General features: G+C 43.9%; 1 pseudogene; it reads right to left on the reverse strand.

Annotated features, from left to right (window-relative positions):
* LOC149005105 (ATP-dependent zinc metalloprotease FTSH 2, chloroplastic-like) overlaps positions 1-5,063 on the reverse strand; it is a 36,685-nt pseudogene extending 31,622 nt beyond the window's left edge.
* Between the last annotated feature and the right edge of the window lie 6,362 nt (positions 5,064-11,425).

Genomic DNA, 11,425 nt, shown 5'->3' on the forward strand with positions numbered 1-11,425 from the left:
ATAGGTCTCATGAGATAAACCTAGTAATCTCTTTTGCCTATTTCTGACAATCTTGACACCAAGCACATAACTTACTTCACCCATGTCCTTCATATCAAATATGGAGGACAACCATTTCTTAATGGTTTCCAATAGCTCCTTGCTATTGCTAGCCATAAGTATGTCATCTACATACAGTGTCAGAATGACATAATTACCATCAGATCTCTTAGTGTAAACACAATGGTCTTCCTCAAGCATGGAAAACCCATGCTTGCACAATTTGCGCTCAAGTCCATTAGCTTCAAAGCCTTGAGGTTGATTCATATAGATCTCTTCCTCAAGTTCTCCATTGAGAAAAGTAGTTCTTACATCCATCTGATAAAGCTCCAAGTTCAAATGAGCAACAATGGCTAGTATGAGGCGGATTAAGGCAAACCTAACCACGGGGGAAAAGTTTCCTCATAATCAACGCCCTCTCGTTGGGTGTAGCCCTTAGCCACTAAACGAGCCTTGAATCTCTAAATAGATGCATTCGCCTTTCTCTTGATTTTGAGAACCCACTTGTTGCCAATTGCTTTTCGGCCCGGCGGCAAGTCAACCAAGTCCCAGACATGATTAACTTTCATCGACTCCAACTCTTCCTCTATTGCTTTCAACCATTCCTTTGAGCTTGACCCCGCAAGAGCTTCCTTCACACTCTTCGGTTCATGCTCATCGACTGAAGTCATCTCATAGTCGATCACTTCAGGAGTTATCATGTAGGCTTCATCCTCTATGTCGAAACGTCAACGAGGAACTTGCCCGCGCCCACTATGGCGCAAGTGCATGTCAGATTGCTCATCCTCTAAGGTAGCTATCACATCTGCACTCCCACTCCCACTAGGATCTTCTGGATGAACCCCAGGTTCATTATCCAGAATCTGAATCCCTGGAGTGTCAAGACCACTATCTTGTATTTCAAAGAATTCCGATGATTCTTTGTTAACTCCTGAAAGAGATGGAAAATCATTCTCCAAGAATGTTGCATCCCTAGACTCAAGTTCCGTTCTCCTCTCACTCTCATCTAGTCCAATGAAAACATTGCCCTTTGAGGGTTCAAGGTATCTCACAAAGATACACTTTCTTCCTCTGGGTCCAAGCTTTCCATACTGGTGAGAAGTAGAGTGAACATATGCTACACATCCCCATGCGCACAAGTAACTCAAATCTGGCTTCCTTCCGGTCCACAACTCATATCGTGTGGAAGGAACTGATTTGGTTGGAACTCTGTTAAGGATATAGGCCGCATCCAGCAAAGCATCTCCCCAATAAGGGATGGGTAGATTTGCCTGCGCCATCATGGATCTCACCATGTCTAGCAAGGTTCTATTCCTCCTCTCAGCAACCCCATTTTGTTGTGGAGTCCCTGGAATAGTAAGTTGTCTAGATATCCCCTTTTCATCACACAACCCTTTGAACATATCGGAGAGATACTCTCTACCTCTATCCGTTATAAGAGTTTTAATCATTTTATCTAACTGATTCTCAACTAAGCTCATGAATTTCTTACAACATTCTAGAGCTTTTGACTTATGAGAAATTAGATAAATGTGACCATATCGTGTATAGTCATCTATGAATGTGATGAAATAAGCCTGTTCTTTTCTAGTATGCACATTCATGGGTCCACATACATCTGAATGGATAAGTTCTAAAGGAAGAGAGGCTCTCAAAGCCTTTTTAAATGGTTTTCTAGTTGCCTTTTTAAATGGTTTTCTAGACATGACTCACAGGTTGGCAAATCAGATAGTGAACGTTGGCCTAAGAGACCTTCTCTTGCCAACCTGTTCATCCTATCTAAGCCAATATGTCCTAGTCTAGCATGCCACAAATTAGAATCAATACACATAGTATTTTGGCAAACAAAAGCACTACTAGAATTAAATGAATAATCAATTGTATCCAATACAATGAAACCATTCTTAAGAAAACCATAACCATAAACTGTATCACCTATATACAAAACCAAAGAATTGTTTTCAAATACAACTCTAAAACCATGTCTCATGAACCACTCTTGTTTCTGCTCCTACCTCTGTTACTTTGCCTAGACCACTGAGGTTGAGCTATCTCCTTCTTGCACTTGAAGCCTGCACCCTTACTAGTGCTTGCTTCATCAGCAACTACTTCAGTGTGAGGGACATCAGCCAACATCCGATCCTCCTCTAGCTCAAGGTGCTTGGCAGCTTGATCAAATGTCTTGGCCTCATCAACATGAGTCAAGAAGATCTTCATATGCTCCCAAGATTTAGGCAATGACCTGATGACTGCAGAGACTCTCTCCTCATCAGTCTTTTGGCGCCGACATGTGCTCAACTCACTAATCATGTTGGACATGATGGTTATATGCTGCCTCATGGTGTGACCCTGACGCATCTTATAACCATCAAATGTGAGTCTGAGCTGGCGGCCTCTTGTGGTGGAAGTCCCTCCATACTGGAACTTCACAGCCTCCCACAAAGACTTTGCAGTCCTATGCTTCTCTAACCGAAGCATCAGGTCATCCCTCATGGAGCTTAGGATACTAATCCTAGCTACCTAGTCTTTCCTCTTCCAGGCATTGTAAAGCTCAAGGTTCCTGCTATACTGTGCAGTGGTACCTTCCTCAGGTGGGGACATGGTCTAGTTTACAGTTTCCAGCATGTTCTATTCTTCTAGGAGGTACTGCACCTTTCGGTGCCAAAGGTCATAATACCTCTCATTCAGTTTATCTCCTTTCGCGAAGTTAGCAACAATGCTCTTGGTAGCAGCCATTTATTCTAGAGATATTACATACAAGAATGAGTTCAATTAATCTAGCATAAAACACAACTCATGCAATAATAAATCATACTAGCATAGTCAATGTACGGGATAAGCATTTAAACCAAAAGAGATGCTAACAAACATTCAATCAAATTCTCATGCAAACCCATATTGACTTATACACTAAATTCATTCTGTGCAAGAAACATGATTGATAGACCCATAAATAAAAAACAATTTTATTAAAATAAAACATGCAATCATGTTAATGCTATGAGGTGGTTCACACAGAACACTTCTACCTCATTAGCTCCCACTAGGCCCCATTAGGCCTTCAATGCTCAAACATCACATAGATTGTGAGCCATTGATGTCCAGTAAATAGAAACACACGGCCACTGTGTACTGTCCATCTGGTCCACAATGAGAAAAAAAACAATTTTATTTTTTATTTTTTCATGAACGAAATTTTTTTTCAAGAAACGGTAAAAACACGTTTTTTCACAAAAAAAAAAATCATCCAAAAACACAAAAAAAAATCCAACAATAAATTTTAAACAAAATCAATTATCATGGATAATCAATTCATGCAAAAATTTACAAGGGAAATTCTCAAGGATCCTCCCATTCGGATCCGAACCCAAAACATAAGGGTTTCCAAAAAATCCTATCAATTCTCCCATGCGTTTCATATTAAACCCTGAATTCTCCAAAACATAAGGGTTTCCAAAAACCCTATCAATTCTTCCATGGGTTTCCTATTAAACCCTGATTCTCCGTGGTTTCCATAAACCCCTGATCCTCCCATTGGATCCATACAATGAAATTAAACAATGGAGAGGAACAAAGAACCGTGGGAACCAATGGCTCTGATGTCAATGTTGGTAATACTCCAATTAGTTCAATTCAATTAATTGATAAAGGGAAAGATTCTTTACCTGGATTCACTTCCCCTTTTGTGAAGTATTCGCAGCGGAAGTAAGTCTAGATCCACGTTCTCGTTCCACCATCAAATCTCTACTGGGATGATTCCACAATTACAAGGAAAGGGAAGTATTCCACAACCCAAATGCCATGTGGAAAGAAGATGGAAGAATGATCTAAGGCAAAGGAAGGAAACCTCCACTAGGTTTCCCTTCCTGCATTTCTTGGAGAGAGGGAGAGAGAGATGGGAGCCGCCTCCTTTTTTGGGAAAACTTAAGTAATGTAAACACACTCACTTATGCGGTGGTTACCAAAATATATAACCCTATTTTGTAACCGCCCTAATAGTGAGTTTCCAAATTTGCCCTTGGGCATTTAATTTATTAATTATATTTATAAATTCCAACACCAATTAAAAGAACACCTTTAGGAATAAGTGCACCAATTGCTGTGAATCTCTCTGGTTTCTTCCGGAACTCCACAACTTCCATAAAATCCTGTTTTGCTTCATCTACCCCAGCAACATCATCGAATGTGACACCAATGTTCGATTCCATTTGGAACTTGGCTTTGGATTGCCCAAAGGCAAAAGGGAAGCCACCAGGACCTCCAGGCCCGCCCATTCCTCCAGATGAATGCCTTGACAGAAGGAACAAACCCCCAATAAGTATAAGAGGGAATGCCAAATTTCCAATCAAGTTAAACAAAAGAGAACCAGAATCTTCCCGAGCACCGTGTGCTCGCAAAATCAATATTCTTCTGTCGAATTTCTGAAGGAGCTCCTGGTCGAGTCCGGAGAAGCCGCACCCGCAATCGCTGCAAACGGTTTCCCAACTCAGGCGAAATGGCTTCGACAATGGCAATGGTACCATTCTCATAAACATCTACTTTCATCACCCTATCTTTATCCAAATACTCTAAAAACATTGAGTAAGACATCCATGAAGATGATACACTTTGGTCATCAGCATAAGCATTCCCAGTACCCAACAAAGCAGGTAAAAGTCCCGCATTTCCTAGCAAAACTTTTAGAATACCTCTTCTCCCTTCAACCTGTCTTTGATTCAAAGACGCTTTTACCAAGATCAATTTGGATCCCTTGGCCAACGAGGACAACCCAGTTGAAGGAAGCAAACAATTCCTCCCATAGATTTCTTTGGCCAGACTAAATTTAGTGCTGCAAGTAGATACCCCATTGGCAACAATGGTTCCTGGTGACGGAGCCATCTAAGTTGCACTTCAGAGGAAAATTAAGCAAACATAAACAAAGAATACAGAGGTTGGTGTTAGGAATACAGAGAATTCCATCAATTGCAGAGTATTGAATGGCAAGGTAGAGGAAACCAAAACCAACCAGAGAATAGAAATTACGAATAGATTAATTATTCACAGAATAATTGTTAGACTAAGTATTTTTATGTATTTGATAAGCAGTAGAGTACAGGTATTTATAGAGATTTGCAAAGACTAATGTAAACTATAGTTAGTTGTTTGCTGACTGTAAACTATTGTTTTGCTGAGTCAGCAACTCCTTAACACACCCCCTCAAGCGTAACGGGTCGAGAACCGTGAGCTTGTCAAGAAGCTGAAGAAAATGAGAGCGTGGAAGCCCTTTGGTGAGTAAGTCAGCTAACTGATCCAAAGTGGAGACATATCGTACCATAAGTTGTCGAGAAGACACCTGATGCGTCCAAAATCTGCTCAGCCCTTGGATCTCCACGTGATGTCCTGCAAAACGAAAGCGTCAGATGTGGCCCGACCACTGGGGTCGGGAGTCCACCTCCGAAGGCTAAGTCAGTTGATGAACTTAATCACAAACGGCTCTGCTAGAAGCACAGAGCTAATGAATGAAGAAACGGGAAAGGTGATATAGATAGCAGGACACTGATAGTTTGGATCTATCGGTATGTATCTGAACCTGAGTCTCAGATAGTATTCTTTTTGATCAATTGATCCGTCCCTCACCTTGTAAGGTAGTGAGGTTTATATAGAGTGTACCTTCAAATCTCCTTCTTTGGATGCACTCGAGCCTTCTTCGGGTAGTCGTTGGATCTTATCAATGAGATCCGTTGAGCGATAGACTTCTACTAGTTTGGGCTAGTAGAGGACTCCTGAGATAACCGTTAGGTTATGCGATAGTTATCCCTTTGATGATGATTATCCGCAGCCTTCAGTTTGAGTCTGCTGTCATCAGGGTGATTACCCTAATCCATAAGTAAGATTAGGGCACGCTTGCAGCCGAATAAGCTTTCTTCTTCAGCAAGCCATCTTTCGGATCCGGTTCGCTCGGGAGCGATTCGGTTTTCTCTGTCTCGACCGGGGTCGAGGGTCGGACCAGGTATGAACCCGGTCTGATCATAAACTCTCCATATCACGAGCCCCCCAGACCAAGCGTTCGGTCGATCCCGAGGGCTTGGTTTTTAACTGGGTTCGTCGTCGATGATGATCTCTGCGTGCTTCATTAAATGTCATATCACATTTAATGCGGTGGTCACTTTTCCTCGAGAGTTGTGAGTGTAAGGCCACGTATCTTCGTTGCGATTGATCGTCGTGGCTCACGTCATCCAAGCGACGGTTTCCGAACGCCTATTTCGGATTCGTGAGTTCAAACTTTCAAAACGTCTTTCAATCTTGATCGTTGATTTTGAATCAATCTCGATCGTTCAGATTCCCGAACACTTGTGCGGGAGTTTTAAAAGCGGTTCGTTGTCTTCGTAGGTTTCAATCTTCCTTTCGGAATTTGAACCTTTATTGTTATGCCTTCGCGCCTTCCCGCTCTAAAGCTTCCGTCTCACCGAATCAGTAAGTTTCTTGGTCTTTTCTTTTTGTAGTTTATCGAAACGAGTAATGGCGGACGATAGGGCTTCTTTAGTATCCCATGTTGGTGATAGCGATGATGCTTTTGCTTCTCTTGCTCCCGAACAGTCGGATAGTGATAACAAAACCCTAACCGTCCCTCGCCAGGAGTTCGCTGAAGTTTCTCAAAAAGGTTTTGAAAGAAAAACCGAAACTTCTCCTGTCCTTCTCGAGTCTGGATCTTCCAAGATTGTCGAGTCTTCTAGGCAGCCTCAAACCTCCGGGTCCAATGGTGGGCCTGGCTCTGTTCCTTCCATTTATAATGGAGAAACCCTTCTTTCAACTGTCCAAGATTTTGACCTTCCTTCCTCTTATCAGGTTAGGGCTGCCCGCCCCGATGAGAGGGTTGATTCATCCCTTTCGGGTGAATTTTCTCTCGTACATAGATGCACCGGAAAGCGGGGTTCGCTTTCCCTTTTTTAATCCTTTATTCTCCGCAGTTTTGAATCACTGGAACATTTGTCCCGGAATGCTCCTCCCCAATAGCTGGCGTCTCATCGTCGGCTTCTTGGGTTTGTGTTTTGAGCTTGGCATTACACCATCTCTTTCTCTTTTTGTACATTTTCATGTTCTTTCTATCTCCCATCCTCCCGGATGGGTCTTTCTTTCCAAACGCAATAAGGCTGAACTTGATTGGAGGGGCAGCATCCTTGTCAAAGGAACTTGCCCTTCTAATCACAAAAGATGGCGCGAACGATACTTTTTCGTCGAGCGCCTCCATCAGATCTTAACTTCCCGACCACCTGGAGGAGGTTTACTTCTTCGTCCAAAAGTAACCGGGGCCTTCCCTTATCCAAAGAAGACGAGGCGGCCATCAGGAAGATCAAATCCATTCCGTGGTATCAAGAGATACATGGATATGAAGTGGAGTATAACTCCATCCTTCAAGATCTTGGGGCTTGGCTCATTGTGAGCTTCTAACCATCATCCTTTGATTTGACTGAAGTGATATGTCTTGAATTCTGATTCTTGTCCTTCTTCTTTGCAGTGCCTCCCAGAACGAACCCTGAAAGCCTGCGGGTAAAGGCCGCTACGGCTGTTGTGACAGCCGAACAACGATCGCCCAGGGTCTTGACTGCAGATCAAGAGGCTTCTCTTCCCTCTCCCGACCCCTCTTACAGGGGGTATCGGGAATATCAGGGCCGTAGCTGATGCTTCGGGTAAAGGAAAGAAACCAATGGTGGAGAGGGCTAACGTCTCTTCCTCCGTCCGAACCAAGAGGAGGCATGACACAATTGATGCTCCCTCCAACAAAAAATCCAAAGCTTCGACGGATGGTGAGGAGGTCTTCATCCCCAGTGGACCCCGAAGATGACCGACAGGTCACTCGAGATCCTAAGAAAGCTCACGAGTGGAGCTCCCTCGGTCTTGCTCCTTCGATCGCTAGGAGTTTGAAGCCCCGGATTACACCTCCCTTGTTAGTCAATCTACAAGGTACCGGTCTTCTTGCTTACTTATGTTTTCATAATTTCTTATGACTTCTTCTGATATCTTCCATCTTCCTAGGAATGTTGTGTTGAGCTTTTATCAACACATGGAAGCATTGAGCCGGGTTGGTCGCACCAGCTCCTTGCTGCAAACTTGTGAAGAGAAATTGGCCAAGGCCAATTCCGAAATAGACCAGTGACTACAGCCTACCGTGGAGCTGCAGAAAAAGCATGAGGAAGAAGTGATCTCCCACAAGGAAGCTCTTGAAGCTTCGAAAATTCGTGTCTCTGCTGCCGAGCGCGAGGCCAGGAAGCAAAAGGCAGCTGCCACATTGTTTGGTGACAGCCTTGAAATCAAAAGTAGGGAGCTCGAAGAACATCTGAAGTTGGCAATCCCTAGCAAGCTTGAGCATATAAAGCCAGACCTTCGGAAGGAGTGCATTCGGAAATACCCGAACAGCGTACCTTTCTCCGAATTGCTAGGTTTCTACAACATTCGGGCTTATCGCATGGGGCGGAACGACGTTTGGGAGCAGATCCTTGGAACGATCCCCGACTTCGACACTTGCTCCTTTTCGTGAGGTATGCCACCCGGAGGTCTTCGGGAAAGTTGGTATGGATCTTCCCAGACCGGGCCCAAGGAGAAGATGATCCTTTTCCAGCTGACCCTCAATATGAGGCATATCTAGATGACGAGCCGGCACTTCCGGAGGAGAAATCACAAGCCGAGTCTCAAGTTGTTGCTTGTAGAGGATTCAGCCGATGCCACTCTTGAGGAAGGCTCTTCTCATGGTCCTGAGAAAAGTCCTCCCGACCCGGGGTCCCTCGGGCAACAATGAAGAAAAGGCTTAGGGAGTTGTTCTTTTGTAAAGATGTACCCTCAATTTAATGAATAGACATTTATTTATTCATGTTGGCCTCAAAATTTCCCCGTCTCCTGCCGAAGTCTTGCCTTGAATATCAAAGTATTAATGATAAAAGTTATCACTTAACTTTTCATTCCTCGCCGAATAATGATCTTATAGAAATGATGTGAAGATGCATTTCGGGAAGATGCGTTAATCTTCCCCACTACTTCATTTATTGCAAAGTCCGCACGTTTCCCTTCTGCGAAGTTCAAACGTTTTCGCTTTTGTATACCATTCACTTGTTTCCAATGAATCGGAAATACATCCATTATTTTAATGGCGGTGCGACGATTGGAGGTTTCTCTCGCATCAGGTGCTCGCTTCCACATGTTTCCATGGGGCATCCCTTCGACCGTTGATCTTGCTTTTTGCGGATTTCGAAGCATCGTTTCGATCTGGGTCGTCGGTTGTCCTTAGCCTTCAACCGTCGTCTTATACCTTAGGCTATTTAAAGCCTTCGTGGGTACTCTCCATCTATCCCGACTTCGCAAGATAGATTTGCTAAAGTGCCAAAGCAACCTTTCGTCCTTCGGCCGCTTCCGTATTCCTCGTACTCCAACGACAGCTCTATCCATTTCGAACAAGTGAGTTTTTTTATTTCTCATCTCTTTCCCCACTTCCCCCGAAGTAAACCGCACAGTAGTTATACTTGGGGTTTAGTTTGTTGGTCTGTCGGAAGCTTTAGAAAACTAGGGTTTCCCCATTGTTCTTGTCGTTTATTTCTCAGATCGATACGGCTGGTTTTTTTTTGTTGTTTTGCATAGTGGCTCCCAAGATCAACCCGAACTTTATCGAGCAAAATCTTGCAAGAAAAGGGTTGCGTCGGTGGTGGTTGGGGCCGGTGTGGTGGTTTCAGCTAGTGAATCCTCCAAGTGTAAGGCGATCGCTGGCGGTGAATCTTCAAGTCGATTCCCGCACCTTACGTTGATGCCGTCCCTACGCCTCCTTTGCCCGAAGTGATCTCTCGTCTTTCCCGGGAAGATCTTGATCACTCCATTGCCGATGGTGCTGCCGGCACTCCTGCCTGGTGAGCTTGTTGGTGCACCCCCGAAGAAGACTCTTCGGGCATCCGAGGCAACTATGTTGACGTCCGATGAAGGTGTGGTCCCAGCAAGTGCTGCTCCTATTTCTAACTCCAGTGCTTGTTTGGCATCCTCCTCCTCTCCTTCTGAGTTGGAGGATTTTGCCACAAGGGAGCGCCATCGGGTGACAAGTGATGAAGCTCAGCCTTTGCTTGATGTAGTTCATCCTTCTCATCCTTCGCCTGAATTAGTGTCAAACGAGTTTGACAGAGCGTTGGAATGGTGTACCGCTGCTCGAATGACTTACGAGAGCGCAGTTCTTTCCAAACTTCCGGATGAAGTCTTTACGAAGTCACTTGGTGATGTAAGTCTTTCTTCATTATCCTCTCGATTTTGAAAAATTACTTTTCTCGCTCCTCGCTAACTCGAAAGTTGTTTGCGGGAGTCTTTCTTGGTAACTTCCACAACCAAGTGGAAGAAGCAGTTACTAGACTCGATAGGTTGAGCAATGAAGTTTCTAGGCTTCGGGAAATCTCTCGAAGCTAAAGATGTTGAGATTGCTCGCCTTCGGAAGCTAGCTTGGGAGGTGGCAGGAGAAAAGAATTCGATGATTGGTCGTCTTCGGTAGGACTTGGATGATGCCAGGGAGAAGATCCAACGACTGGAGCGAACAGTTGGAAAGTCGGGAGCTAAAAAATCTGAAACATTACCCGGAAAGGCAAGTTGTCGTTCCTTTGCCCGAATCCCTTCCAACCGATGTTCGCAGAGCTGCGTCTTCAAGTATTTACACGGTAAGCCTTTTGTTGATATGCTGAATGCTTATAACTTGCGGGCGTACCGGGATGGTGAGAACGAAGTATGTGAATCAATATTAAGGAAAGATCCTCATTTTGATACGACTCCCTACAAAGGTGCTGTTTGCCATCCTGAAGTATTTACCGACACGGGTATTCCTCCTCCCGATTGGACCAAGGATAAGATTGATCCTCCACCTTCCGATCCGGATATTATGCAATATCCTGGAAGATTCTCCTGTTTATTCTCCGCTGGAAGAAGTCAATTATGACGAGCTTGTACCGAATGCGAGTTTGGTCGAGGACCATTCTTCTCCTGGACAAGTCTGGACAAAGAGTATGAAATTGCGGAGGATTTTCTGAATATCGAAATATTTTTGTAATCCTCATTTCTTCTCTTCTTTTCCTTGACTCCCCACCAATGGTTGACTCATATGTTTGTTCTAGCAAAGTCGCGTCGATCTTGTATGATTTGTTAACAGTCACCTGTAATGACTTTCTTCTTTGATCAGAGATTGTATCCAGCTCTTGTAATTGTTTTGATACTGGCCTCTTTGGATCTTCTGAAGAAATAAGAAATTACTTTATCTGAAACAATGCCTTTACTTAAGGATTTCCGGAGAAATACAATAAGTCTGAGAAGGAACTCACTCGGGTTTTAAACCGATGCCTTATACTTAAGGATTTCCGGAGAAATACAATAAGTCTGAGAAGGAACTCACTCGGGT

Source organism: Hakea prostrata, chromosome 9 (assembly GCF_041222555.1).
Source record: "Hakea prostrata isolate BN-2017 chromosome 9, UWA_Hpros_2, whole genome shotgun sequence".
Lineage (NCBI taxonomy): Eukaryota > Viridiplantae > Streptophyta > Magnoliopsida > Proteales > Proteaceae > Hakea > Hakea prostrata.